This window comes from Pinus tabuliformis, chromosome 5_1 (assembly GCF_031772625.1).
Source record: "Pinus tabuliformis cultivar Carrire ecotype Pingquan chromosome 5_1, CPIR1, whole genome shotgun sequence".
NCBI classification, from domain to species: Eukaryota; Viridiplantae; Streptophyta; class Pinopsida; order Pinales; family Pinaceae; genus Pinus; species Pinus tabuliformis.
Window position 1 is genome coordinate 501730349 of NC_142305.1, and position 25316 is coordinate 501755664.

Consider the following 25316-nt stretch of genomic DNA (forward strand, 5'->3'; position numbering starts at 1 on the left):
TACAATATTAATTAGGTGTATGAGTTATACTTTTCTACATTATACCGTGTACTATTTAGTTTTCACCAAGTTATTTATTAAAAAAAAAACTAGTAATATTTATCTTTCACCATGTTATTTATTAAAAAAAATTGTAAATGTTCACTTTAGCATTATTTTTTTCAAAAATAAGAATTTCGAATTAAATTGTAATTTCTTTAACCAATTTTCTATATATCAAAGTTATTTATAAATGTTTTTATAAATTTTTATATAAATTATTTTTAATTTCATTGAAAAATAGGATAAGACAACAATTTTCTACATATTTGTAACATGACTATGTGCAAAAGATTTAAAATAATTGTAAAAGATAATTTTTTTTTTTTCAACATAATCTATTTCTTAAGGATATATATATTTTTTAATTTTCTTTTTGTGAATTTAAAAACTTTGTATTTCAATAAAATTGTAAATGTTTTGGTTTCCCAAAAATAACTTTGTGAAACTGTGGGCAAAGCTCACAAAACTGTGTGGGCAAGCACAAAACTCAAATGTGTGCCCACACAAAACTGTGTATTTAAAAACTTTGTATTTCAATAAAATTATAAATGTTTTGGTTTACCACAAATAACTTTGTGAAACTGTGGGCAAGGCCCACAAAAGTGTGTGGGCTTGCCCATAAAACTATGTGGGTTGTGTGGGCTTGGGCTTGCCCACAAAACTGTGTGGGCTTGGGCTTTTGCCCACAAAACTGTGTGGGCAAGGTAAAGGCTAAGGATGCTTAGGTAAAATTGTAAATGTTTTGGTTTACCACAAATAACTTTGTAAAAGTGTGGGCAAGGCACACAAAACTACCCAAAAAACTTAGGATGCCTAGGTAAAATTGTAATTGTTTTGGTTTACCACAAGGCCCACAAATGTGGGCAAGGTAAAGCCCACAAATGTCGGCAAGGTAAAGGCTTATGATGCCTACGATGGATGGTAAAAAGTAAATGCTATTTTATTTATTTCAATAAACAATACAAGCTATGGTCAACCATAAAATATGGGAAAAACTAGGGGAAAAAGTGCTAAAACATAGTTTCATGCCCAAACTGTGGGCAAGGTAAAGGCTTAGGATGCCTAGGATGGATGGTAAAAAGTAAATGTTATTTTATTTATTTCAATAAACAATATAAGCTATGGTCAACCATAAACTATGGGAAAAACTATGGGAAAAACGAGAGAGTTAGAAGAAAACAAATATTCCTCTCCTCAAAGTGAGATTTTCCCTCTTTCTCTCTCTCGTTTGCACAAAATGAGGTTTTCAAACACCAAAGAGAACTTTATATCATCTTGACTTTGATTTTTCATTTAGAAACCCACTTTCCTAAAGTTGAATTCGCTTTGCTTTAAAAACCATGTTTTTTGCAGTTTGGCTCTTTTTTTAATCATTTGATGAACTGATGCTTGGATGTTTTTGCTTCTTGCAGTTGCAAGAGTGGTGGAGTTGGAAAGGTGACCAAGGGCTGTATCTGGAGCTTTATTACATATGAAAACATTAAAATTACATAAAATTTGTACATGAAATAGAAAAACCCTATTTTCACCTCAAAACAGAGTTTTGAGGTAGAAACCCTTTATGAAGAAAATCATCAGTGAAATTTGTGATTTTATGAAATTATTAGACATCCTCATGTGACTCCTAAACTCTTATTGAGTTTTTTATGACGATGGTGACAAATACTAGACCTAACGAGACCTAAAAACCCTAAAAGGATTTTTGCAAATGGAATGAAATAAAAATGATAGCAGATGACCTGTACATGTGAAAATAGGCCAGCAGATGATAGGCATGAGGGAAATTGACAAAGAACCACTACCATCAGTTGATCCATGACCTAATGGAATGTAGCTGATCGGATGAGACACCTAATATGCATGCAAAAATAGAAATTTGATCACTGATGAAGGGATGAAGATACCGACACTAACATTGGCTCCAATGGGGATGGTAGCTCTTGAGAGGTGCCAAGAACTATAGATCTCTAGAAAGAAGATTAGTGCCTTATTTCATTGGGAAATGGATTCAATAACTTCTGCAAACGAAAACCAATATGTTGTCTCAAAATTGACTCAATTATAAAGACTGAAACTTGACTCAAAACAAACTCAAACAATTGACACTAAACAAGCCAAAAACTAAAGCCATACAATCATCTTTATAGCCATCACTTCGGGCCTTAAACTGAATGAATGACAATAGTATACACTTTGCAATGAGAGAAAGAAAATGGTATGTACAATGACTTATGTCACAACAGAATATCTCAGAGATAATACTGTTTTAGAAGCCGACCATTGATCGGCCCTCCTGAACAATCTTCCTCGTTCATTTCTTTCAGTAGAAAAGCATTTTGACACTAATATGCAGCAATCCTGTATGATCCCTTCCATAGATTCTCGAACTTTCTGTGCTTGCATTTGTCCTCATTTCTAGCATCCCATTTTAGCATTATGTCTTCAATCTGAAACTTATCTGCCTTTGCCTTCCGATCATAAATTTTCTTAATTCTCTCTTGCAGCCTGAAGGTATTCTGAAAAACTTCCTCTCTCATCTGCTGTAAATGGATAATTTGGCTTATTCTTCGCTGTAAATGATATTCCTCGCTGCCAGCTCCCTGTAGAAGTTTAACAACGGGACTGCGAGAGATGTTGGGAACACTGTGTCAACACCATATAAAATCTTGAAAGGAGACATGCCTATTGACTTTTTCTGACTTACTCTATCCACCCATAGTGCATTAACCAGTTTCTTATGCCAGCTCTTTTTGTTTCTTTCCAGCAGCTTTTTAATGATGTTGACCAATGATTTGTTTGAAGATTCTGCCAATCCTTTACCTTGTGGATAGTATGCAGTAGAATGTCCCAAGGTAATTTTTTATTTGCTACAAAATTCAATCATCCTTTTGGATTTGAAGGCTGCTACATTATCTGTAATCAATTTGTTAGGACAGCCAAAACGTGACAAAATATTATTTTCAAGAAACTAAATTATTACCAAGTCGGTGGCCTGCCAAGTGGGAATCGCCTCGATCCATTATATGAAATAATCTATCGCTGTTAAGATCCACTTGTGCTGAGCTGAGGATGTGGGATGAATCTCGACAATAAAATCTATGCCCCACTGCTGAAATGGAGCGCTAACTTCGACTGGCTTGAGAGGTAGAGGCTGCAACTTTCTCCTTCCCTGAAAAATTTGGCATTCACAACAGCTTGTGACAGTTTTATACACATCAGCAAACAGGGTAGGCCAATAATACCCCGCTCTCAAAATTTTGTTCGCAGTCGTCTTCCAAAATAGGTGACCTCCACAGTCTCCTTTATGAAAATCATCCATGACCTGTTTTGCTTCCTCCTCAACCAAACAATTAAGAAAAATACCTCCGGGATCTTTCCAATAAAGTGCATTGTTCATAATGAAAAATTTAGCAGCCTTTAGTTTCAGAGTTCTACCTTTATTTTTAGCCATTCCCAGTGGCGGCGAAAGGTGCTGAAGCACATATACAATATCTAAATACCAAGGAGAATGGAGAAAAATTTCAAATACTTGAACAAGCAAACTATCTTCATCTTCTTCGGATATAGCAGCGATCAGATTTATGTCCAAGGCATGCAAATTAGATTCTGCCATCAATTTTGCTAGACCCTGCCCCTTGATTAGCTTTGTTGGCTTAATATCCAAGTCATATTCTAACAAAGCTATGATCCATTTGCATCGTCTCCCTTCCGGATTTGTTTGTACAAAAACATCTTTGATAGCTACGTCAGGGACATAAGCAAGAATGTGAGAATGCAGAATATATACCCGGGAATCTTTCAAAGCTTTCACCAAGGCAAGAGATTGCTTCTCAATAATGTTATATTTTAAGGTTGCGTCTCTTATTGTCCTGTTGAGAAAGGCAATTGGCTTTTCAAGTTGGTCTCTTTTTTTGCATTAGAACCGGTGCCATAGTATGATCAGAAGCGAATGAAAACAATATGAAATCTTGGGAATAATCCAGGCTGATTAAAATCGGAGCTGAAGAAAGAGCCAAATTTACTAGGTTCAAAGATTTCATGGCTTCTTCAGTCCACTTAACCACACTATCTTTCTTCAACATGTTTGTAATTTCCCTCAAGTGTTCAGCTAGATTTGGCACAAAACGATGTAATAAGTTCATCTTACCGTTAAATGCTTGGATCTCCTTTTTACTATGAGGAAAATCAATTTTCTGAATGGCTTCCACTCGAGTAGGATCAATGTGGATGCCCTCCTTGGATATTATGTGACCGAGAAGATTCCCCTCGTCCATGGCAAACATGCTCTTTTTGGGATTGAGTGATATTCCACATTATCTACAATGCTGAAAAACAATTTTCAGATGGTAAAGATGCTCCTCATCTGAATTTGAAAAGACCGTCAAGTCATCAAGATATACTACAAGAAACACATCTTTTTCATTTGCGAAGGTGATGTCCATGACGCGCTGAAATGTTGCACCAGCATTCTTTAATCCGAATGACATCTTGGCATAATGAAATGTTCCCCATGGAGTGGTGAATGCTGTTTTGTCCTTGTCATCCTCATGAACCAAAATTTGATTGTAGCTAGAATACCCATTGAGCAGCGACATACGAGATGCCCCGACTACTCTTTGGAGTATGTGGTCCATTTTCAGCAATGGATAATTATCTTTCAAGGACACCTTATTCAAATTTCTGTAATAAATGCACAATCTAATCTCACCTGTCTTCTTTCGTACGGGCACCAAATTGGAGATCCAATCTGAAAATCTTATTGGAACGATTATACCAGCCTTGTACAATTAATTCACCCCTTTTTCTATTGATGGCAGCAACTTCAGATTTATCCTTCTCAACTTCTGGCGGAATGGCTTTTGTTCTAGCTTGATTGGAATGATATGATGAATTATACTTTTGTCGTACTCCTTCAAATCTGTATAGTCTCATGCAAATACATCAGAAAATGAAGATAATAAACTAATGTATTTTTCTTTTACGTGCGGAGGTAATGCCTTTGACGACTTCACCATCTTTGGATTTTCCACCATTCTGATATTCACATCCTCAACTCCCTTCTCGGTCGGCACCAAGCTTGGTTTCCGAGCTACATCATCTTGATAAAACAATTCCTCTAAAGGTATTAGGCCTTTAGGAATGACATTGTCCTTTAGCTATAAGACTTCCATCTGATTTACCTCTATGTCTAGTTCGCCATCATCTTGCTCACCATCGATGGAAATGTCTTTATATTTGCCTTCATTTTGCAGAAATTCTTCAATCTCTTTGTTATCCTGAAACACCTGAAAATATCTTTGATTATCAGGAACAGTTGGGCAATGCTTCACATGAATTTCAAACTTATTGTTTGAATTCATCGGGATCTTTAAGTTACTTGTAGCCGTAGCAAGGGAATCTGTAATAATATTTTGTACACAAGGGACACATGTCAAAGTATAATCTGGAAACAACTTCAGAATATCTAAAACTGCATTACGGTAAGCCCGCATTCGAGGATGTTTGTCTTGGTATTCACCCTTGACTTGTTTGATTACTAATTCGGAGTTGCCATAAATTGAAATTCTCTTTGCATTCAACTTCTTGAGGATTTTCAAACCAGGAATTAGTGCCTCATATTCAGCTTCATTATTGGAACAATCAAATGCCAATTTATATGAACAAACTCTTACATTACTCGGGACTTTATTTGGTAGGAAAACTAGGTTGCGTATCCAAATACCAATTCCCGCACCATCCTTACTTACTGCTCCATCAAAGTCCATACTCCACAAGCCTACTTCGTCTTCCAAGTGCTGAAATTCTGCCTTCTCTTCTTCCTTTGGCTATTGTCCATCAATTTTCTACTGTTGGCGGGATGTTGATTGTTCAGTGGTACTGTCAAGCCTTTGTCTCTCTTGATCAAGTACTGCTCTGAAATTTTTTGTTATCTCTGGAATATCTTCCACTTCAACTAATAGACTATTCACATCATTAAAACCACTATTAGAATAAAGAACAAAAGATTCTAAATTTGTATGTCCATAATTAATTGGATGATTCAAAGGTTTCTCATTTCTTATGATCATATACTTCATTTATTTCTCTCGATATAATTTCCTCAACTGACCAAACACAAGAATAGTGGCATAGGATAAATTTAACTGCAATGTCCCTTTGAGTTTTGTCCCCCACGATCTAGATAAAAGCATGCCAAATCTAGGGGGAATGTCGGCCACAACCACATCCATGAGAACATTCTTTGCTAGAATCTGATCTAAAGTCACAACCAAATCCTTAATGAGACCAATACATCTGACCCTACTGGAATCAAAGGAATAAAGATCATGATACTTGCAAGTGATGTCTAAACCCAATTTTTCCATAATTGCCTTTGGCATCAAGTTATGAGATGCTCCTGAATCAAACATGGCATTGTGCAAGACATAATCATTTAATCTAAGGCTGATGTAAAAAGGAGCTACATCACTATCCTCAGATTGGCCTTCTAATGCCATACAAAAGATAAGCTCAGGTTGGTCATCTTCCACATTAACCATATGAGACAAGGGATCTATATTCAAAATATTTGACACTTGACCTTTATAGCTGCTATTCTTTATTAATTTAGTCAAAGGTATCGATACTTTTAACTTAGCAATCTCATTCTCTAAGCTAAAGGCTATAGTTTTCTCTACCTCTTTGAGTAGAGCATCCTTCTTTTTGATCTTTTCCTTTGCTACACCTGGCTGATTTGACTTGTCATTTGCTAATTGTGCTTTGCTGGAAGTAGGATCTACTGCCTCCTTTCCTTTTTTCTGAACATTTGGAGAATCATTCTTTGATGGTGTTGCTTCCTTCTGCTTTGGAATTCGATTGATTGGTACATCCCTGCTCCTAAGTGAATACTGTCTTTGCTACATTGTTAATGCATTCATGTATCTCCTCTGATATTCGTCATATTCTTCTTCTAGGACTGTTTCATTTGCTAAGATAAAACCTTCATCTTTTTGCACAGCTGGGCTTTCTGAATACTCCTCATCCTCCGTGATATAAATTGGCAAACCATCTGGTGTAAAAAAGTGATTCTCCTCTCCAATCAGATTATCATCATCATCTGTTTCAGTGCCATGGAAATGGTTCTGCTATAATGGTGTTTTGACTCGCTGCTGAGCTGATTGATCTTGCGCCCTTTGCTCCCGTTGTTTAATCCTGAACTGTGGTTGCTGCTGACCATAGAAATTTGGATTTCTGATCTGTGTTTCAGGATTATATGCAATAGTTAATTATCAAACATCTTTTCAATCTTGCGAAGCAAATGATCTGAGGAAGAAGCTTCTTCCTTTATGGTCACCTTCTTCTCGGTTTTGGTTGTAGCTCTCTTAGCTAGCAGATTTTCCTCTACACTCACTGCAATTTTCTGCATATTCTCCAAGGTAGTAAGATCTCTTTCTGTCAATTGATATGCCATGTTAGGATCAAAGCCACTGGGAAATTTTATCAAAGCCAACCCCATTGGTGGCTTTATATCAGCTGGAATTGCATTATAAACAGTATTGAATCTAACACAGTAATCCTCGACACTCTCACCAACATTCTTCTTTATGTTTTCATACTCAGAAAGAATTTGGAGTGGATTTTTCTTTATCTCCCAACGATCTAGAAATTTCCTATGAAGAACCGCCAAAGAATTGATAGTCCCAGCCAACAATGCTCATAACCACTTTCGCACTTCGCCTCCAAACGTTTGCACAAATAATCTCATGGTCACATTTTCTTCATCTATCTCATGAAGGCCAAAGAAATCGTTCATCCTATCAACATGTTGCTGCGCTGTGATACCTTGGGTAGCATTAAACAATGGAATTTTACTTTGGTAATTAGCAGGCATAACATCCAAGTTCTGTGGCAAAACGAGAGGTGCATATCGGGTATCCATTTCTCTAGGTGGATTTGAAACTGGCCTTGGGGATGTAGGAGGAGTTGGAACAACAATAGCAGTCGATGTAATGCGTGTATGAGGTGTAGAAGGAGGGGATGAAATGTGAGATGTTTGAGGTGTTGAAGGGGTTGATGGAGGAGAAGAGATAGCGGGTCTCTTATCAGATATGGTGGACTGCACAGGGATGGTGGGGATCAAAGGAGTTTCAGTAGGAATTTCTGATCTAGACACAACAACAGAAGAACGAAGAGTTGCGAATGCAGATTCTAAGAACACAGGAATATTAGTAGCCATAATGGAAGATTGAAGATTCAAAATATAATCATCAATTGATCTATTAGCCCTTTTAGTTTCAAGATCTTTGACAAACTCTGGATTTAGAATAGTAGAACCAACTGCACTTTTAGATTTAGATTCAAACAACGATAGATCAAAATGTTCATCAAACTTGAGATCTTCAAGGTATTAAAAAACAACTGGATATGAATGAGATCTGAAAACCGGTATCACAAAACTTTCTTGTCGGAGAATTCTTGGAATAAGATTTGGGTTTTCATACACAGGAGGGGGATCAGGATCAGGATTGGCCCTAGTGCATTGTCTGGAAGCCAGTGTGATGAATTATGCTCAAAAATCAAATAGACATTACAAATGTGTTAGCCTATCAAATTCTAAACTCATCATCGAAAAGTCTAAAAATGTTTAATGTACTGGGGTGTTTAGAACTTTTGGAAACTAGATGTTCAATTCATAAACTAAATCGAAGATTGACTGAAGCAGCATTCATCTACTATGCACTTGCAGAGCAAGAGTAGTTCGAAGGCTACCTAGCTAAATTTAGGCTCTGTCAGTAGTTTATAAAGCAAATAGCAATAACAAACAAATAAAATTATCATTCCCCAGTATGGTCGCCAATATGTTAGGGCCTAAATCTACCTTAGGCTGAGAAAGGGAGGTCTAGGGTAACATCAAACCACGCTTAACTTGGTAGCTAGCCCGACCAAGTTGGGGGAGGGCTCTCTCCTTGTCAATCTTGAGAAGTATGGAAAATAATGCAAGAGATGACTGATGTAAATACTAATTTTAGGCTAGGTATATGCTCAAAGTAGTTTGATTGAATTTAATGGTTGTTTGTTGGATCAGATGTGGAAGGCAATTTTGGGTCCGGGGAATGAACTCAGTTTTGCAGAGGTTTCTGTGGGGCGAGGTAGGAAAGTGTTTTAGTACTTAGAATTTGGTGTAATGTAGAGTCTTAACACTGTTGAGGAGTTGGAGAGGGCATGAAGGTGTCATGAGTCCTCTTCAAACAGTAGAAAAAATGTAAAGCTAAATAAACACTAAGGCAGAGCACTGAAACATCAATGAATTCCATTTTTAAACTTGATTCATTTAGTTAAGTAGAAAATAGAGAGATAATGACACACATAAACATATGATAACTTGAATCACAGAGGAAAAAACAATACTAATTCACCTTGCCACAAGAATCCCACAAAATGCTGCAAACCCTAGTCTATTTCCTTGCCAAATTGCAGAAGTGATATGCAATAGTGCTCAAAGCATCCACAAGAGTCCAACCTTGACAAATGACTAAGAAAGTACAAGATATAGGCATCAAACCAGCTATGCTAGCCATCAAGGGTTGAATCCATGAGTCAAGGAGTTGTTTCAACAAGATCTAAACTAGGAACTGAAAAATAGGTAGTGGAACAACTTTTCTCTAAAACTATAGAAACTGATTCGTTCAGTTCAAAACCACCTAAAACTGATGTATCTACTTCCTTGAGTCAATTTTTATTATTTTTACATCATATCACATCATGAATTTGACCATAAGAGAGAAAAAGTTAAACTAGAAGAAAACTAGGCGAAATTCTGAGAAAATAGGCAAAATTGGCAATTTTCATCCTATGCGTAGTGCCATTTTTCTATGCGTAGCGCTTTTTCCAAGCTACTTTTGGAAGGCTTTTTGAAATCCAAATAAGGTTCAAGATAGCTCATTGGAAAGCCTGGTGAGTCTAATTTTTGGAACAACTTGAATTTTTTGATTTGTAGTTCATTTTCCCCTCCAAAAATGCAATTTCCCAAGACTACTTCCTGTGTGGCCAAAAAGTGGCAGAGAGGGCATTTTTGGGTGTTTTTGGCCCTTTTGGAGGTCCAAAACTTGTCAAAATTTCCTAGCCATTTCTGAGCATGCATAAATTTTCATGATGAATCCAAAAATGCAAATTTTTCTACAAATGGAGGTCCCCATCAAAAGCGTACTGCTGGTGGCGCTACACACTTGCCGGAAAAACCTGTTTTTTACCTGAAAAATTCAAAAATGCCAAACATTTCACCAAATTCCTTGAAATTTGGCATGAGTGATTTGTGTTAGGTGCTATGCTAGGCCAATGAAGCTTCAGCAAAGATCTTGTGCTTATCTTTCTCTTTCTTGCTCCTCAAAGTTCTCCTTAACTTGGCTTTTAGGATTCATGTGTTTGTTTTACAAATTTTGTTCCAGGCCAAATAGTGATAAGCCATGTGGCGCAACATCTTCTTCTCCTTGTTGGCTTTCTCAAGAAATTTCTCCAAGTGAATGTTTACCCTCTCTAGCCATGATTCTCGGTTATCCTCAATTTCTTGCTCAAGAGGTGTCAATTTGACTTTCCTTCTTTTTGTTGCTTGCCTATTTTCCCTTATGGTTTGTAGCTCCATGATTTTTTGTTTATCCTCTAATTGCTTGTTTTGTTGCTCAAGGTAGTTAATGATACACTTAGCCCTCTCAAGGTTAAGTGATAAGGCATGGATGTCAGCTTCTTTCTCTCTAATGACCTCCTTGAGTCTTGAGTTTTGGGAGATCAAATCAGTATCCTCCTCCTGAATCAAAACAAAATCTCTATCCTGACCTTCAGAAGGCCCTTCATCAAGCAATGGTTGCTTTCCTTTATCCGGTACCTGTACTAATGAAGAAGAAGGCAAAGCCCCTTTCACCCCAGGTGAAGATAGCATTTGCCTGTGGTCTGGTGAAGGAAACGAGACCCCTTCCACCCCAGGTGGAGATAATACTCGTTTGGCAGCTGCAAATAGTCTCCTTGTGCCTTTTGTATAAGTGAAAAATACTGGCACACCTGTAGTTTGAATCTCATGAACCTCTGGCTAATTTGAAGGCCCTCCTTCCTCTTGAAACACTAATGGGGTCACCTGAGGGCTTTTGAAAACCCCATGTGAAATGAAGGTATCCCATGAAATATTCAGTAAGCTTAGCTGATGCAAAACAACAATTTTTATCACTGAAAAATGATAAATGCTACTGAACTGCAGAGGAAGAAGTTTCCTTTGCACCAATGTAGCCATCTTATCAATATTTCTGCATATGAAATAGGGGAGGTTCATCATCCTCATTCTAGTGAAATGCATCAGCAATCTAACATTATAAGTATACAAATGAGAAAACCTCCCTTCATAGGTGAAATATTTGATAATAAGCTTCATGAGTGGAGCATAAGTGTCTTGTAGGTATCTGAAAGGAAAGAAGCTACTGATTTGACTTTGATAGCTAGCCTTGATGTAAGGTTCATAATGCTCTTTGCCCACATGCTATCCTTTACTCCATTGTTCTCCCACATTAGGAATGCCTGTTGCTGTTGCAATAGTTTCAGGTGTCAAAGTTAAGGAGACACCAGCTAGGTTCACCTAGCCATTGTGAAGACGAAGAACAAATAACCTAGCAAGTTCATGGTGATATTTCACCCTCTCCCCCATCTCACAAAACTGGTAGCAAGACTAATATTTAAAACATGTTACTGCAAGAGGGCTAGCTAGTAACTCTGTGAGAGTGGTGGGCTCCTCTCGGATGTGTTTTCCTCCCTTATGTGGTTTTCTTGGTGCATGGACCTCTTGGGAAGAATCACTTACAGTTTCATCATCCCTCTCATATGCTGAATCTGTTTCCATACTTGCAAATGTGGAGTGAATAATGATGAGTATGAAGAGATTCTCTCAAGTATAGGGTGATTGCTATTTTCTTTTTAGGGATAAAAGGGTTGACTGATAGTAGGATTGTGAATGAGGGTTGTAATGATGGCAGTAGGGTTAATAGGGTTTTAGGGAATGTATAGGAAATATGTATAGGACTTAGGGTTTGGTGACAGGGGGTAAGGTGAGTGTTAATGGGAAAGGGACAGAGGAAGGGATAAGGAAAAATTAGTGCAGGGGCATGGGATGTGGGAAAATAATGAAAATGGAGATAAAATAGAAAAACAACAAAAACACTAGACAATTGACAAGACAACTTTGAGGCAAATAGGGTTTTATTTTTCAACATTCAAATCACCACCGTGAATGAAGAAAATCCATTGCTAGACCATATGACAGGGTGAACTTACTTGTAGCGAGGTCAATTGTAAATTTAGGGGCTTGAGAAATTGATACAATGCGTTTTTGAGCTCAACTAATAGATGCATCGCACCAACACCTAGGTGCATAGCGCACTTTCTATTCATAGCGCCCATTCAATTCCCTTTGTAAATCCTGTGCCCGGTGCGTAGCGCCAAGGAGGTGTTGTTGGAAATAATACTGAGAGGGGGGGTGAATCAGGATTATCAAATTCTTTTCAATATATCTTCCGGATTTATACTTTAATTTATTCTTCAGATATTGATCATTAGTTTGAATGGCAGTACCATATAATAATGAGCAAGAACAGGAAAAACAGATAATCACACCAAAGAACACCAGATATAAGGTGGAAACCCAATGTGGGTGAAAACCACTTGCTGCAATATGTCTCTATCTTCTTTCAATTAGAAACTTCTTTTACAATGATTTTGTACTGGTGCAGTCCTTTACCAGTACGCAAGCTACAACCTGCTGAGAGCTACAATCCTCTCTCGTTTTCCAGTCTCCCCTGCAAGGGAGCTACAACCCCCTTAGCTCTTGTACTAGCTAATCTACTAGTACGTAGGTGCTGACCTACTTCTTTTCTTCCAAGGACCACTTTTCATAAATTTTCAAACTAGATCCATAAACGTCAAATAATCATCAAGTACATGTGAATCAACCAATCTCCTTTTTCAATCAACCAATGAATCAACCAATAACTTCTCAGAATGCAGTAACCAGAACAGCAATACCAGTAATCTAAACCCAGAACTCTTCAGCAATAGATAAAAGGCAGCCAACAAATATTTCAAGAAAAGTCTGCAACTTCACCAATAGAATCCTTCGAATATCCGTAGCTCTTCTATGTCTAAACTGCGCAGATCCGCACCTGGTCCTTCTTCTACTCTGCGTACCTCCGCACCTACTCCTTCTGTTGCACTACGTACCTCTGTGTAGATCCACACCTGCGCTGTCTGCCTGATAGCGTACCTCCACACCTGGTCCTTCTGTTCCTCTGCATACCTCCGCACTGTGCCTTCTGCTGCGCTGCGTACCTCCACACCAGCGCCTTCTGCTTCGCTGCGAACCCCCGCACCTGCGCCTTCTGCTGCGCTGCGGACCCCCGCACCTGCGCTATGGATCGCCTGCGGACCTCTGAATAGAGCCAAATTAACAGTCTTCCAATGTGCCACAGACAGTCAGATCCACAGATCTGATCATGCGCCCGAGAGATCATGACCTATCAATAGATTCGCCTTAAATTTCACCTTGATTTAGATCTAGCTTTTCAAACCGATCACCCAAAATTTCAGATCTTAAGATATTCAAATTTCACAAGTGACTAGCCAAGTGATCTCCTTTCCTTTTTATAAGCAAGCCCTTATTCAAACCATGGGACAAAACCATTGAAAACCAATACAAGGGATCCAAACCGGGGTTCAATAATTTAGATCCTATACCACGGACCAAAACCATAGAATCATGAACGTCGGGATAAATACCATGGGCTAAACATAAGAATTCCCACGTGTGCGCGCTTCTCTACATTGGAGAGAGTGAACTGGGGTCCGCACCTTCTGTTCGGATAACCTGCGGACATGACTACACTTTGTGAACAGCGTGCCTGCGGGCCCGTACCTTTTGAATGGTGTGCCTGTGAACCCCTTATTTTCCATCATTTTGAGAGCCTGAACAGAGATTTGCCACTTGAGTGAGTTGCCATCAAGTACAACACCTGTGCCATAGCGCCAAACCTAAATCATAATGCCAACAATCTCCCCCTTTGGACTTGATGGCAACCCCAAGATCCTCAAAGTCATTCTCCCCCTTTGACATCAAGGGCAAAGGGTTATGCTCCCCCTAAGAACATGCTGAAGTCTCTGCTCTGCTGATCACGCTCCCCCTGACTATAGACCAGATATGCAAAAGAAAAATTCTTCAAGAAGAACCATAATCTACCATACACCATTCATGACCTTGACAAAAGAGATAGAGACATATTAGCAACAATATTCAGATCAACATCCATGTTCTTCTTCTGTACTTTCTCCTCCAAGATCTTCTACCATAATGCCAACAATGCATTATTAGAAGAATATATGCTCCCCCTGAACCTGTGCCATTCGATCTTCGACCAATCCATAACCCAGCAAATGTACGCGTATACCCCATATGAAACTCGCGTACAAATAGCAATCTCTGAAACAGATGAGATTCAACAACAAGATGATGCATCAACTACCCCCAGCTTTTGCCTGAGGTATTCAAAGGTCTCCCTGGGCAGTGGTTTCGTGAGTATATCAGCAACTTGTTCCTTCGAAGGAACATACTCTAACTTGACCTTTTGTTCAAGCACTTGTTCCCGAAGAAAATGATATTTGATAGGTATATGCTTGGTCTTTGAATGCATGGCTGGGTTCTTTGAAATGCTGATAGCACTTGTATTATCACATAAGATGGAGATAGGTGGTGTACAAGTGATTTGAAAATCCTACAAGGTCTGCATCATCCAAAGGAGTTGAGTGCAGCAAGATGCAGTAGCCACATATTCCGCTTCAGCTGTAGATAAGGCAATCGAACTCTATTTCTTGTTGAACCAAGATACTAATCTGGAACCCATAAAGAATGCACCACCACTTGTGCTCTTCCTGTCAATCACGCTTCCGGCCCAATCTACATCTGTATAAGCATGAAGTGTGAGATCTATATCTCTAGGATACCATAAGCCATAGTTTTGAGTTCCTTGGAGGTACTTGAAGATTCTCTTAATTGCGTGAAGATGAGTTTCCTTGGGATTTGCTTGAAATCTTCCAACTATTCCCACTGCATGCATGATGTCTGGTCAGGTACCTATCAAATAAAGTAGACTTCTAATCATGGATCTATAGGTTGGTTGATGTACTGTTGCTGATTCATCATTTGCACTGAGGTTGCATCTTGTAACCATAGGGGTACATACTGGTTTTGAATCTTCCATGCCATACTTCTTCAAAATCTGCTTGAGGTACTTGGTTTGAGACAAAAAGATACCGCCTTCATTTTGTTGGATTTGTAGGCCAAGAAAATATGTCAGCTCTCCAAGTAATGACATTTCGAATTCTTTCTGCATCACCAAGGCAAAGTTTTGACTCATAGTTTCTTCATTGCTGCCATAGATAATATCATCTACATACACAACAAGTATTAGCAATTTGTCACTTTCAATTTTTATATAAAGATTGCTATCTGCTGATCCCTTTGAAAAGCCTTGTTGATGAAGATATTTGTCCAAATGATAGTACCAAGCCCTTGGAGCTTGTTTAAGACCATAAAGATATTTTTTTAGTCTGTATACAAGATTTGGTTCATTCCCAAGAATGAAACCATCTGGTTGCTCAATGTACACCTCTTCTTCTAAGTCTCCATTCAGAAAGGCTGATTTCACATCCATTTGAAATACTTTGAACTTCTAAAAGCTTGAGAGAGCAAGGAACATTCGGATGGCTTCAAGTCTAGCAATGGGAGCAAAAGTTTCTTCAAAGTCTATTCCATCATGTTGAGCATACCCTTTACAAACAAGTCTGCCTTGTTTCTAATTACTTCCCCATTTTCATTCAACTTATTTTTGAAGATCCATTTTGTCCCTATGACATTCTTATCTTTTGGTCTAGGAACCAACTCCCAAGTGTTGTTCTTTTCGATCTGCTCAAGTTCTTAATCCATTGCCTTGACCCAACATTCATCTTTTCATGCCTCTCTTACATTTTTTTGGTTCACTGGAGGAGAGTAATGCCAAATAGCTTGAAGCTTCTGCAATTGTTCTTCTTGTTTGTACGCCTGCCTCCTTTTGCCCCAAGATTTGAGATTCTGGATGATTCTTTTGAACATACCTGGATGGAGTCTTCTCTTCTATCCTTATCTGTTCCTCTGGTGTCTCTTGACGTTCTTCTTCATCATCAGTCTGATTTGAAGGATGATCTTCATCCTCTTCGATATTTTCATAATTTACTTGCCTAGGAATGTTTCCTTCTTCATCAACCACTACATCAATGCTGTCAACTATTCTTCCAAGTCATTTGTTGTAACACTTATACGCTTTGCTGTGAGGAGAATAACCAAGGAGAATCCCTTCATCTGCTCTAGGTTCAAAATTTCCAAGATGTTCATCATTATTCTTAATATAACATTTTCTTCCAAAGATTTTGAAATGTTTTACCGAAGGAGTCTCACCATACCAGAGCTAATGAGGAGTTTGAGTGCTGTTCACCCAGACATTTTTTTTGTTGAGAATAACGACCGCAGCAAATGCAGCTTCACCCCAGAAGGTTGCGGGAGTTCCAGATCCATCAAGCATTGCACGAGCCATTTGTTGAACCATTATGTTCATCCTTTCCATTACTCCATTTTGCTGAGGAGTCCTAGCTGTAGAGAATTCCCTTCTTATTCCATGTTCTTCACAAAAATCGAAAAATTCATTTGAGGTAAACTCCCCACCTCTATCAGATCTGAGGCACTTAATTTTGTGATCTGATTCGTTTTCAACCAAGGCTTTGAAAGATTTGAATTTTTCGAAGGCTTCATCTTTGTGCTTCATAAGTGCTATCCAAACCATCCCGGAGAAGTCGTCAATGAATAATATAAAGTATTCTTCTCCTTGAGGTGACCTTTTCCTAGATGGTCCACATACATCTGTATGGACTAGTTCAAGAGGCCTGCTAGCTGATCCTTCCTTCTCAGGGAAGTTAGTTCTGGTTTGCTTACCAAACTGACATGATTTGCATATTGTATTGTCTGGAATTCTGATGTCTGGAAGACCACAAACTGCCTGGTATTTGCATGCTTTCCTTATTTGTGAAAAGCTTAGATGCCCTAACCTCCGGTGCCATAACCAGTGTTCATCATTCTTGCTCAAATAGTATTGTTGTTGTCTTTCTTCAAATATGTATAAATTATTTGGAGTTCTTATGACTTTGATCACTGTTTTTCCTGTATCAAGATCATGAACACTACATCCATTTGATTGAAATATTACCTTAGTTCCTTGATCACACATCTGACTAACACTCAATAGATTATGCTTCAAGCCATCAACATACAAAACATTTCCAGCCTTGACTTTCTCTTTCAACTGAACAATGCCTTTTCCTTTTATGACTGCAGGGGTATCATTTCCAAAAGAAACTTTCTTTCCTTTTTCTAAAGCACTATATGATTGAAGTTTTTCTTTATCACCTGTCATATGCTTCTAACATCCACTATCGATGTACCATTGATTTCCCTGTCCTTCTGCATATAAAGCTATCCCACATCTTTCTGGTTGTGGTTCCTTCATTCTCCATGTTCTGGAATTTGAGGTTTGTTCCTTCTGAGTTGTCTTCCGAAACCTACTCCTGTATTTAGACTCTTCATGACCGAAGTTATTACAAATAGAACATTCAATTTCACTTTCAAGGTCGGAAAAGTTGTTATAGGTCCTTTTCGTGATTCCAGTCATACTTCTTTGTTTTTGAGCTTCTCTAGTCATGATTGTCTTATAGGCAACACATTGAGCTGCTTTGTGACCAAAGTTATGGCAAGAGAAACATTATCCATTGAAGAAACTCCTGCGATTATCAAATCTATCAACCAACCGATTGTAGTTTCTACTGACATCCATTCTTGAGGCAAATTGGGAAGATTTTACCTGTGGCTGGTTGTAGCTTCTGTTTGTCCTTAAGGTAGCTTGCCCCCGATTTTCTTGATAGTCTTTGTTCATTCTTGAGGTAAATTGTCCTTGATTTCCCTGATGATTTCTATTATGCCTTTGCTCGCTCCTCCTTGATGCATCAAGATAACTTTTGGAGGTGGATGCTTGAGATGCTTCTCCATTATATCCCAGACATATCTTGATTAGTGGAGAACGCTGCACATTGATAATCTCATCCAGAGTTTCAGACCCTTTAACAAATTTAAGATTAAGAGCTTTTGTTTTCTCAATCTCTTTTCTAAGACTAACAATTTCACATTCCAATTTTTCGTGATGTTTTTCCCTTTCAGCTAGTTGACATTGCAGAGAATCAATAATCACATTTTTCTCTTCTAAACAAAATTTGAGATTAGAAATCTCTTCATAAAGACCTTATTCATCTACAACATCGATATAATCATCATCTTCAAAAGCCATTAAAATTTTATAATTATTACCTCGTTCATCTTCGTCACTATTTGAAAGTCCATCACTATCTTCATGAGTGTAATAGCTTTTCTTATTTTCATTTTGTTTCTTGTTCCATCTAACAAGTTCGTTTCCCTTGTCAATCTTATCCTTATGAGGACATTTGGAAGCATAGTGACCGACTCTTCCACAGGCAAAGAATTTGAAAGGTAACTTACCTCGGAATCATCCAACACCTCATTGAAGGTTTTTGACAAAATTTGATTCTTCTTCTTCTTCTGACACGTGTCCTGACTCATAGTAATCTCCTTTGCCAGAAGCCTTGAAGGCAACTTCTCTCCTGTCTGATGGTCCTCCTTTCCTCATTTCATAAGCAGTCAGAATTCCATGCAGCTGTGACATGGTAAGGTTTGGTAGATTCTCCTTTTCTTCTATTCCAGAAACTTTAGATTCAAACCTAGGGGATAAAGATCTTAGAACCTTTTCAACCCCAACAACCTCTTTTATTTCTTCACCCAAATTTTTCATACAATTAACAATGTCATCTAAACGAAGGAAATAGTTAGCCACACTTTCATCGTTGTGCATTCTGAGATTTTCATACTGAATTCTGAGGGTTTGAAGTTTTTCTCGTTTTACCTGATCATCTCCTTCATAGCTCAGAGCAATCTTGTCCCATATTTCTTTTGCAGATTTATACTGCATAACCTTCACGGATTCTGATTGAGATAGACATCCTAGTAGAGTATTGACAGTCTTTGCATTTGTTTCATATTTCTTCTTCTTAGCCAGATCTGTAGGAGTTGCTGATGGAAAAGTGTACCATGTATCTATGATATCCCAGACTTCTGTACCAAGAGATTGAAGATAGGCAGTAACTCTTACCTTCCAATATACGAAGTTTGTCCCGTCAAAAATTGGTGGCCTGATAGATGCTTCTCTCTCGTAGTTGCTCATGATGATGGATTTTCCTTCTAGTGATCAAGCTTCTTCAGAAGGACCTGCTCTGATACCAATTGTTGGAAATAATACTGAGAGGGGGGGTGAATCAGTATTATCAAATTCTTTTCAATATATCTTCCAGATTTATACTTTAATTTATTCTTTAGATATTGATCATTAGTTTGTATGTCAGTACCATATAATAATGAGCAAGAACAGGAAAAACAGATAATCACACCAAAGAACACCAGATATAAGGTGGAAACCCAATGTGGGTGAAAACCACCTGCTGCAATATGTCTCTATCTTCTTTCAATTAGAAACTTATTTTACAATGATTTTGTACTGGTGCAGTCCTTTACCAGTACGCAGGCTGCAACCTGCTGAGATCTACAACCCTCTCTCATTTTCCAGTCTCTCCTGGAAGGGAGCTACAACCCCCTTAGCTCTTGTACTAGCTAATCTACTAGTACGTAGGTGCTGACCTACCTCTTTTCTTCCAAGGACCACTTTTCATAAATTTTCAAACTGGATCCATAAACGTCAAATAATCATCAAGTACATGTGAATCAACCAATCTCCTTTTTCAATCAACCAATGAATCAACCAATAACTTCTCAGAATGTAGTAACCAGAACAGTAATACTAGTAATCTAAACCCAAAACTCTTCAGCAATAGATAAAATGTAGCCAACAAATATTTCAAGAAAAGTCCACAACTTCACCAATAGAAACCTGCAAATATCCACAGCTCTTCTATGTCTAAACTGCACAGATCCGCACCTGGTCCTTCTTCTGCTCTGTGTACCTCCGCACCTACTCCTTCTGCTGCACTACGTACCTCTGCGCAGATCCGCACCTGCACTGTTTGCCTGACAGCGTACCTCCGCACCTAGTCCTTCTGTTCCTCTGCGTACCTCCGCACTGTTCCTTCTGCTGTGCTACGTACCTTCGCACCAGCGCCTTCTACTTCTCTGCGGACCCCCTCACCTACGCCTTCTGTTGTGCTACGGACCCCCGCACCTACACTGTGGATCGCCTGCGGACCTCTGAATAGAGCCAAATTAACAGTCTTGCAATGTGCCATAGACAGTCAGATCGACAGATCTGATCATGCACCTGAGAGATCACGACCTATCAATAGATTCGCCTTAAATTTCACCTTGATTTAGATCTAGCTTTTCAAACCGATCACCCAAAATTTTAGATCTTAAGATATTCAAATTTCACAAGTGACTAGCCAAGTGATCTCCTTTCCTTTTTATAGGCAATCCCTTATTCAAACCATGGGACAAAACCATCGAAAACCAATACAAGGGATCCAAACCGGGGTTCAAAAATTTATATCCTATACCACGGACCAAAATCATAGAATCATGAATGTCGGGCTAAATACCATGGGCCAAACATAAGAATTCCCACGTGTGCGCGCTTCTCTGCATTGGAGAGAGTGAACTGGGGTCCGCACCTTTTGTTCGGATAACCTGCGGACATGACCGCACTTTGTGAACGACGTGCCTGCAGGCCCGCACCTTTTGAATGGTGTACCTCCGAACCCCTTATTTTCCATCATTTTGAGAGCCTGAATAGAGATTTTCCACTTGAGTGAGTTGCCATCAAGTACAACACCTATGCCATAGTGCCAAACCTGAATCATAATGCCAACAGGTGCATCGCGCCAGTGCCAAGGTGCGTCGTGCCAGTGAAAACTAGAATTTTTGCTGCAACTTTCACTTGTTTCTCCTCAAAGTGCAATTTTCCCTCTTTCTCTTTCTCTTTTACAAAAAATGAGGTTTTCAAACACCAAAGAGAACTTTATATCATCCTGAATTTGATTTTTCATTTAGAAACCCACTTTCCTAAAGTTGAATTTGCTTTGCTTTAAATACCCTATTTTTGCAGTTTGGCTCTTTTTTTAATCATTTGATGAACTGATGCTTGGATGTTTTTGCTTCTTGTAGTGGCTGGAGTGCTGGAGTTGGCAAGGTGACCAAGGGCTATAGCTGAAGCTTTATTAGATATGAAAACATTAAAATTACATAAAATTTGTACATGAAATAGAAAAACCCTGTTTTCACCTCAAAACAAAGTTTTGAGGTAAAAACCATTTATGAAGGAAATCATCTGTGAAATTTGTGATTTTATAAACTTATCAGACATCCTCATGTGACTGTTGACCTCTTATTGAGTTTTTGATGACCATGGTGACAAATACTATACCTAACAAGACCTAATAACCCTAAAATGACTTTTGCAAATGGAATGAAATAAAAATGATAGTAGATGACCTGTACATGTGAAAATAGGCCAGAAGATGATAGGCATGAGGGAAATTGACAAAGAACCACTACCATTAGTCGATTCATGACCTAATGGAATGCAGCTGATCAGATGAGACACCTAATATGCATGCAAAAAGAGAAATTTGATCACTAATGGAGGGATGAAGATACCGACACTAACATTGGTTCCAATGAGGATGGTAGCTCCTAGCAAGTGCTAAGAACCATAGATCTCTGGAAAGCGGATCAGTGCCTTCTTTCATTAGGCAATGGTGTCAATAACTTTCACAAACTAAAACCAATATGTTGACTCAAAACTAACTAAATTATAAACACTGAAAACTAACTCAAAACAAACTCAAACAACTAATGCTAAACAAGCCAAAAACTGAAGCCATACAATCAGCTGTATAGCCTTCACTTCGGGCCCCAAAATGAATGAATGACAATAGTACACACTTTGCAATGAGAGAAAGAAAATGGTATGTACAATGACATATGTGACAACAGAAAATATCTCAGAGATAATATCGTTTCAGAAGCTGACCATTGACCAACCCTCCTGGACAATCTTCCCCATTCATTTCTTTCAATAGAAAAGCATTTTGACCCTGATATGCAGCAATCTTGTATGGTCCCTTCCATAGATTCTTGAACTTTCCGTGCTCGCCTTTGTCCTCGTTTCTAGCATCCCATTTTAGCGCTATGTCTTCAATCTGAAACTTATTTGCCTTTGCCTTCCAATCATAGATTTTCTTAATTCTCTCTTGCAGCCTGAAGGTATTTTGAAAAACTTCCTCTCTCATCTACTGTAAATGGATCATTTGACTTATTCTTCGTTGTAAATGATCTTCCTCGCTGCCAGCTTCCTGTAGAATTTTAACAACTGGGACTATGAGAGATGTCAGGAACACTGTGTCAACACCATATACAATCTCGAAAGGAGACATGCCTATTGACTTTTTCTGACTTACTCTATCTGCCCATAGTGCATTAACCAATTTCTTATGCTAGCTCTTTTTGTTTATTTCCAGTAGCTTTTTAATGATTTTGACCAATGATTTGTTTGAAGATTCCGCCAATCCGTTACCTTGTGGATAGTATGCAGTAGAATGTCCAAAGGTAATTTTTTATTTGCTACAAAAGTCAATCATCCTTTTGGATTTGAAAGTTGCTGCGTTATCTGTAATCAATTTGTTAGGATAGTCAAGACGTGACAAAATATTATTTTCAAGAAACTGAATTATTACCAAGTCGGTGGCCTGCCGAGTGGGAATCGTCTCAATCCATTTTGTGAAATAATTTGTCACTGTTAAGATCCACTTGTGCTGAGCTAAGGATGTGGGATGAATCTCGCCAATAAAATCTAGGCCCCACTGCTAAAATGGAGAGCTAACTTCGACTGGCTTGAGAGATAGAAGCTGCAACTTTCTCCTTCCCTGAAAAATTTGGCATTCATGACAGTTGTGACAGTTTTATACACATCAGCAAAGAGGGTAGGCCAATAATACCCCACTCTCAAAATTTTATTCGCCATCATCTTCCAAAATAGTGACCTCCACAGTCTCCTTTATGAAAATCATCCATGACCTGTTTTGCTTCCTCCTCAACCAAAAAATTCAGCAAAATACCTCTGGGATCTTTCCAATAAAGTGCATTATTCATAATACAAAATTTAGCAGCCTTTAGTTTCAGAGTTCCACCTTTATTTTTAGCCATCCCCGGTGGCGGTGAAAGGTGCTGAAGCACATATACAATATCTGAGTACCAAGGAGAATGGAGAAAAATTTCAGATACCTGAACAAGCGAACTATCTTCATCTTCTTCGACCATAGCAATGATCAGATTTATGTCCAAGGCATGTAAATTAGACTCCACCATCAATTTTGCTAGACCCTGCCCCTTGATTAGCTTTGTTGGTTTAATCTCCAAGTCATATTCTAACAAAGATGTGATCCATTTGCCTCGTCTCCCTTCCGGATATGTTTGTACCAAAACATGTTTGACAGCTGAGTTAGGGACATAAGCAAGAATATGAGAACGTAGAATATATACTTGGAAATCTTTCAAAGCTTTCACCAAGGCAAGAGCTTGCTTCTCAATAATGTTATATTTTAAAGCTACGTCTCTTATTGTCCTGCTGAACAAGGCAATTGGCTTTTCAAGCTGGTCTCTTTTCTGCATTAGAACCGCTGCCATAGTATGATTAGAAGCGAATGAAAACAATATGAAATCTTGGGAATAATCTGGGCTAATTAAAATCGGAGCTGAAGAAAGATCCAATTTTACCAGGTTGAAAGACTTCATGGCTTCTTCGGTCCACTTAACCACACTATCTTTCTTCAACATGTTTGTAATTTCCCTCAAGTGTTCAACTAAATTTGGCACAAAACGATGTAAGAAGTTCATCTTACTGTTAAATGCTTGGATCTCATTTTTACTACGAGGAAAATTAATTTTCTGAATGGCTTCAACTCGAGCAGGATCAATGCGGATGCCCGCCTTGGATATTATGTGACCGAGATCCTTCCCCTTGTGCATGGAAAACAAGCTCTTCTTGGGATTGAGTGATATTACACATTTTCTACAACACTGAAAAACAATTTTCAGATGATAAAGATGCTCCTCATCTGAATTTGAAAAGATAGTCAAGTCCTCAAGATATATCACTAGAAACACATCTTTTTCATTTGTGAAGGTGATGTCCATGGCGTGCTGAAATGTTGCACCAACATTCTTTAATTCGAACAGCATCTTGGCATAATAAAATGTCCCCCATGGAGTGGTGAATGTTGTTTTGTCCCTGTCATCTTCATGAACCAACATTTGATTGTAGCCGGAATACCCATCGAGCAGCGACATACTAGATGCCCCAACTACCCTTTGGACTATGTGGTCCATTTTCGGCAATGGATAATTATCTTTCAAGGACACCTTATTCAAATTTCTGAAATAAATGCACAATCTAAGCTCACCCGTCTTCTTCTGCACGGGCACCAAATTGGAGATCCAATCTGGAAATCTTATCAGAACAATTATACCAGCCTTGTACAATCGATTCACCTCTTTTTCTATTGATGGTAGCAACTTCGGATTTATCCTTCTCAGCTATTGGCGGAATGGCTTTTGGTTTGGCTTGATTGGAATGATATGATGAATTATACTTTTGTCGTACCCCTTCAAATCTGTATAGTCCCATTCAAATACATCAGAAAATGAAGACAATAAACTAATGTATTTTTCTTTTACCTGAGGAGGTAATGCCTTTGACAACTTCACCATCTTTGGATTTTCTTATCTTTCGATATTCACATCCTCAACTCCCTTCTCGGTTGGCACCAAGCTTGGTTTCCGGGCTACATCATCCTGATCAAAAAATTCTTCTAAAGGTATTAGGCCTTTAGGAATGACATTGTCCTTCAGCTGTAAGACTTCCATCTGATTTACCTCTATGTTTGGTTTGCCATCATCTTGCTCACCATCGATAGAAGTTTCTTTATATTTGCCTTCATTTTGCAAAAATTCTTCAATCTCTTTGTCATCCTGAAACACCTACCAATATCTTTGATTATCAGGAACAACTGGGCAATGCTTCACATGAATTTCAAACTTATTGTTTGACTTCATCGGGATC